Below are 6661 nucleotides of genomic sequence, written 5' to 3'. Positions count from 1 at the left end.
GCTGCCTTCGACTTTACCGTTAAGAAGAGGGAGGAATGGAAGTCCCTGTATACGGCCCAATCGAAGTCACACAGGAATACAAAGGCTATCCTCGCCCAGAGGGAGGAGGACATCGAGACGCTCCAAAATGATGTCATCCCTAACATGTGCGCCCAATACCGGGACTTGGCCGAAGAAGCCGCCAGGGAAGTGATCGGAGAGCTCTTTCCTGAAGGCTCCTTCCCGTGGCAAAAATTTGACGAGCTGTTTGATGATAAGCTCGATGCTAAGGCGAAGGCCGCGGAGGCGAAGGCTGCGGAGGAGGCATAGGTGAAGAAGGAGAAATAGGAGGCTGCGGAGAAGGCGGCTCATGCTGAAAAGGCGAAGGCGGCCAGGGAGGAAGCTGAGAGGGCAAAGGTAGCTGAAGCTGAAGCTGCCAAGTCAGCTTCTGGGTCGCCCACCAAAGATGATGCTACTGATGTCGCCGGTGGCGAGCAGCAACAGGCATAGGGAGACGGGCGGTCGTCACCAGGTTCACCTGGCATCTCGGATAGCTTCAGCTGTCCGGGGGCCAACTATTAAGCCTTTTCCTCCCTGCCATCTTTTGGCACTTCATGTCTTATGTCTGTACCCTTTTGCTGTTCCTTCTTTTTTGTAAACTTTGGTAGGTAGTATTTAGGCTATCCCTATGGGGACGGCCGTCGACTTCTTCCTTGTATTACCTGTAAACATTTTTAATAAGAGTTTGTTTATTTTGCATCTGGCTTGGCCGAGGTCTTTTTCTCATTTTTGTCTGAGTTGTCTTCCTTCGTCATTAATTGAGCGCTTTTTCTTTCGTTTCTACCTTCGCCTTTGGCCGAGGCAGTTAGAATGCGTATCTCAACTGTACTTAACGTTTTTAAACATGTTGGCGTGTCGGTCGCTTCCTCCACCGCCCGAGGCAGTCAGATTTGCGTTTCCCAACCGCCGTTGTGAACATGTTAGCATATCGGTCGTTGTGTCCCCGTCACTCTCGGTCTGGCCGAGGCAATCGAGGTTACGGCGCGACAGCGTTCGTATCTGTTGACGTGTTGATCGCTTCCTCTTTCACTCTCGGTCTAGCCGAGGCGTCCGATTTGCGTTTCTCAACCGTACTTATACGTTCCTAAGCATGTTGGTCGTTGTGGTGAGTAACAACTGCTGTGGGGCAAGTCGCGTTTCCCTCGTCACCCCCGGCTTTGGCAGAGGTGATCGAGTTTACGTTTTGACTGCTGTTGTAAATATCTTGGTATGACTATGGGAGGGACATTTCACTTTGATAGAAAACTTGGAACATTCTTCATTAGATATAATCAAACGTTGGGGTGCCCACAACGGTTTCGGACACCTCCGCCGTTATACGAAGTATTTTCTAAGATTGTCGGTGTTCCAGTGGCTCATTAGAGGCACTCCCTCCATGTCTGTCAGCCGGTATGTACCCGGCCTCATTTCCTCAACCACTTTGTAGGGTCCTTCCCAGTTGGCCGTCATTTTGCCATGGATGTTTCCTTTGTTGGTGGCGGCCTACTTTCTTAGGACTAGATCTCCTACTCTTAGGTCTCTTTTGTGGACCCTTCGGTTGTAGGCTCTTCTCATTCTGTTTTGGTAAACGGCCAAGTTGAGTCGTGCCGTGTCTCGACTTTCTTCGACCAGGTCTAGGGAGGCTTTCGTGCCTTCCTCATTTTCGATCAGGTTAAAGGTTTGCGTTCGAACGTCGCACCGATGCTTCACAGGACGGCCTCAGACCCATAGACAAGGTGGAATGGACTGTATCCCGTTGCTTCTTTCTCCGTGGTTCTAAGGGACCACAGGACGCCGGGTAGTTCATCAGCCCACCTCCCCTTTAGATCTTCAACCTTCTTTTTTAGCCCGTTTAGGATTGTTTTATTAGCTGCCTCCGCCTGCCCGTTGCTCTGAGGGTGGCAGACGGAGGAGTATGCAAACTTGATACCGAGCTCTTCTAGCCAGTTCATCACCGTGTCACTCCAAAACTCTCGGCCGTGGTCAAACACCATGACTTGGGGTAACCCAAATCGAGTTATGACGTTCTCCCAGATTACCTTTCTTACGGCCGCCGTGGTTTTGGCGAGTACCGCGATCGCCTCGACCCATTTGGTGAAGTAGTCAACGGCGACAATCAGGTACTTTCTTCCTCCGGAGGCTGTTGGAAATGGCCCCAATAAATCCATCCCCCACTGTGCAAAAGGAAGGGGACTAAGCACCGGTTGTAGGTCTCGGGAAGGTGCATGTATCATCGGAGCATGCATCTGACAATTTTTACACTTCTTGGTCTTAGCTCTGGAATCCTCAAGCATGGTAGGCCAGAAGTAGCCGGCTCGGAGAGCTTTGTGGGCTAGAGTTCTTGCCCCCATGTGATGTCCACAGATGCCTTCGTGAATCTCTCGTCGGTATGAGCTCGTGCGTCGGGGCCGACACATTTCAAAAGTGGTCTTATCACGGACCTTCTGTATAGTTCTCCTTCGAACACCAAGTACCTTGCGGCGATCCTTTTTATCTTCTCGAGAGAGATGCGGTTCTCCGTAACTCGTTGTTAGTTTGTATTTCATTATCGGAGTCATCCACGTCGTCTCGGCTTCTATGTCGCCCACCATGCCGACGGTCTCAGTGATGCTTTTAGCATTCCTGATATCCACCAGCACGGTCCGGCTGACATTCTTGATGGTTGAACTGACAAGTTTTGAGAGAGCGTCGGCTCGGTTGTTCTCGGATCTGGGGATACATTGTATTTGGAAAGATTTTAGTTTTGCAGTGTCTGCTTTTACCCTTTCCAGGTATCTCACCATTCCGTCGCCTCGAGCCTCATACTCTCCTCTGATTTGATTGGTCACTAGGAGCGAGTCTGTCTTCAACACAATGTGTTCTGCTCCGGCAGCTCTAGCTAGCTCGACTCCAGTTATCATCGCCTCGTATTCGGATTCGTTGTTTGAGGCCGAGAAGGTAAACTTCAAGGCATACTCAAACTCGTCCCCGTTGGGCCGATGATAAGGATGCGCTCTCTGAGCTGTTCGCCGTGGAGGACCCGTCGGTGTATACTTCCCAAACTCCGGGGTTTGGTTCTTCTTGATATGTGCACTCGGCCAGGAAGTCTGCGAGTGTCTGCCCCTTTATCGAGGGCATCAGCTTGTATGGAATGCCGAAGCCAGATAGCTCTACTGCCCATTTGATGAGCCTGCCGGATTGTTCAAATTTTTCCAATGCTTTCTCCAATGGTTGGTCGGTTAAGACCGTCACGGGATGTGCGTCGAAGTAAGGTTTCAGTTTTCTTGCGGCAACGACGACAAATGAAAGGCGCTTTTTCAATCGTGGGTAATTCCTTTGGCGGCAACAAAGGTGTATGGCCGGCAAAGTAGATTGGGTGTTCTTGTTTGTCTTTTTCTCGATGATAACGACACCGACCGTGGCCGAGGTAATCGCTATGTATAGATATAGCGTCTCCCCCAAGATCGGCACAGACGGGGTCGGGAGAGTTTGAAGATGAGCCTTCAGTTGCATGAAAGCTGTGCTCTGTTCCTCCCCCCAGCTGAAGTCTTTATTCCCCTTCAACACTTTGAAGAATGGGGTGCTTTTGTCGGCTGACCGAGAGATGAAACGGGCGAGAGCCGCCATTCTCCCGGTCAACATCATAACCTCTTTTCGATTCCTCGGCTCCGGTAGGTCCAGTATTGCTTGGACTTTCTCTGGATTGCCATCAATTCCCGTGGCACTGACAAGCACGCCGAGGAACTTACCTGCCCGGACACCGAAGTTGCATTTCATTGGGTTAATTTTCATCTTGTATTTCCTTAGTAAACAAAATGTTTCTCTCAAGTCGGCCAAGTGCTCGCTGTCAGACTTGCTTTTTACAATAGCATCGTCGACGTAAGCCTCAATGTTTCGCCCTTTTTTATCTTGAAACACTTTGTCCACCAGCCTAGTGTAAGTTGCACCAGCGTTTTTCAAACCGAACGACATCATTTTACACATGTATGTGCCGTGTATGGTGATGAATGCGCACTTAGGCATGTCTTCTTCGGCCATGAATACCTGATGGTACCCTGAAAAGGCGACGAGCAGGCTCAGCATAGTGTAGCATGCCGTTGCGTCTATTAAGCTATCTATTCGAGGCAAGGGATAGCAATCTTTAGGGCATGCTTTATTAAGATTTGTAAAATCAACACACATCCTCCACCCCCCTGATGATTTCTTTACCATTACAACGTTTGCTAGCCATTCAGGGTAAGTACAAGGCATGATAAAGCCCGCCTCTAACAGTTTGTCTACCTCGGCCTTGATGGCCTCATCTTTCTCGGCCGAGGAGTTCCTCATCTTCTGCTTGACAGGGCGAGCGTTGGAGAGTACGTTCAGCTTGTGAACGATCACCTCTCGGCTCACGCCTGGCATCTCGGCGGCTGAGTACGCGAAGACGTCTTTGTTCTTCCTCAGCAGGTCCAGAAGGTCGGCTCTGAACTTTGGCTCCAGGCCGACACCGATGGTTACGGTGCGCCCTGGGTCAATTTCTATTTGTTTGGTCTCGGCCCCCTCGACCATGCTGACGCTGTTGGTGCTCATCGGATCACCCTCCTGTTGTAAGGATTGGCTCTTCTTCTTCTCTGATTTCTTCGCCACTTTGAGGGATTGCATGTTACACCCTCTGGCAGATATTTGGACATTGACAGTTTCGTCTCTTTCGTCCTTTGAGACGAGCTTTTGCGCTTCCCCCCGGTCCGAGACATACATCAATGTCGAGCCGGATGGACATCACAAAGATCGGCCTCACTCAAGGTGACTCGACCTATGAGGACGTTGTAGGCGGACGAACCGTCAATGACCACGAACTCAGAAAAAACATTCTTGGCCGCACCGTCTTGGCCAAACATCACCGGCAGTCTAAGAGACCCCAGGGGTACCAGACCGGCCCCGGAGAAGCTGTACAGTGGGTTGGTGCAGGGGCTCAGGTCCTTCATCTTCAGACCGAGATTGAGAAAGCATTCCCTGAACATGATGTTTGTATAGGCGCCTGTATCAATTAGGCACCTCTTGACCAAGTGGTTTGCTATGTCTAGGTGGACTACCAACGGGTCGCTGTGCGGGGCTACGACTCCTTCGTAGTCTTTCTTTCCGATGGTTATATCGGGGACGGTGTGAGCGGGGATCGCTGTGGTGGGCACAAAGTTAATGGCTTGGTACAGCTCATTTAGGTGCCGTTTGTGCCCATTAGCCGACCCGCCGTTCTCGTTTCCTCCGATTACAACCTGGATCACTCCCATTCTCTGGAATACTGATTTTCTGTTCGCCCCGTCGGAGCTGGATTCTGGGTTCCCAGCTACGTACTTGTTGAGGGCCCCCTTCCGGATCAGCTCCTCGATGGCGTTCTTCGATGCCGATGCGTCGATCTTATGGCCGGGCTGGCCGTGGTAATCGCAGAATTGGCTTGTATCGCCCTCCGCCCTTGTCTTGGGGGGTCATGGCCATTTCTGCCCTTCACTCTTGCTCAGGGCAAAGACCTCAGCCGGTGATTTGACCAGGGGGGTGAGACCGTGGTACCGCTTCTGGGTGTATGGTCTCGAACTCCCCCCGGCGCCCGCCGAGCTCTGTTTCCTATTAGATTTTTCAGGCCGTGACCGATCATTGTCACGGCGACCTTCGTCAGCATTCTCCCGGCGGCTCCTCCTTTCCTGGTGCCCAGTTTCACTGTGGCCTACCCAGGTCTTGTGGTAATCCTCCACCTTTATGGCTTGGTCGGCCATCCTTCTGGCGGAGTCCAGGTTGAGGTCCCCGCACTTGATCAGCTCGTTTTTGAGCTCGCCTTTTGGCAGGCCTTTCATCAGGGCGAAGGCCGCCAATTCGGTGTTTAGCTCCCGGATCTGCTGAGCTTTTGCGTCGAACCTCTTCACATAACTTCGTAGAGACTCGTCCTCCCCCTGTCGGATAGTGAGGAGATCCGATGTCTCCACGGCCCTTCTCTTGTTGCAGGCGTCTGGGCTACGAAGTTATCCCTTAGGTCGGCGTAGCAGTATACCGAACCGTTAGGCAACCCCTTGTACCAACTCTGGGCCATTCCATGAAGGGTTGTTGGGAAGACTCGGCACCATACCTCATCAGGCTGCTCTCATACCGACATGTAAGACTCGAAGGTCTCGGTGTGGTCGGTTGGATCGCTATCCCCTTTGTATGATAGAGGCGGCAGCTTCAATTTGGTCGGCACGGAGACTCCGAGGACATAGGCATTGAGGGGCTGTCTGACCACGTGTCGAACGACACGCGGCGATCGGCTCCTCGCACCCCTAGTCCGGCTTCTCTCCCTGTGGCGGGAAGGGCTTCTTGTTGCCCGACTCTGGAGAGTCGGACTTCTTTCTTCATATCTTCGGGGGTGGTCTCGTTGCCGCGGCGACGCCGTCCTCCCGCGAGTGGGGAAGGACTTTGATGCCCGCCACCGGCGATGGGGCTCCGCCGGGGTCCTAGTATGCTCCGCTCCTTGCATTGCCCCGGACAAGTTGTTCGGGGTCACTTTATGGGCCCTGGTCACCTGCGGGTGTGGTGTCGTCACCGTCGTTGCGGCGGGGATGATCGGCGTATTACCCATCAGGTCCAGGAATAGCTTCAGTTTGTCTGCATCGACCACATGTCCCATGACAAGGACGTGTGCCGCGGCAGCGCGGTGTTC

Source organism: Silene latifolia, chromosome 9 (genome assembly GCF_048544455.1).
Source record: "Silene latifolia isolate original U9 population chromosome 9, ASM4854445v1, whole genome shotgun sequence".
In the NCBI taxonomy this organism is placed as follows: Eukaryota; Viridiplantae; Streptophyta; class Magnoliopsida; order Caryophyllales; family Caryophyllaceae; genus Silene; species Silene latifolia.
Note: the sequence above shows the minus strand (reverse complement) of the source record.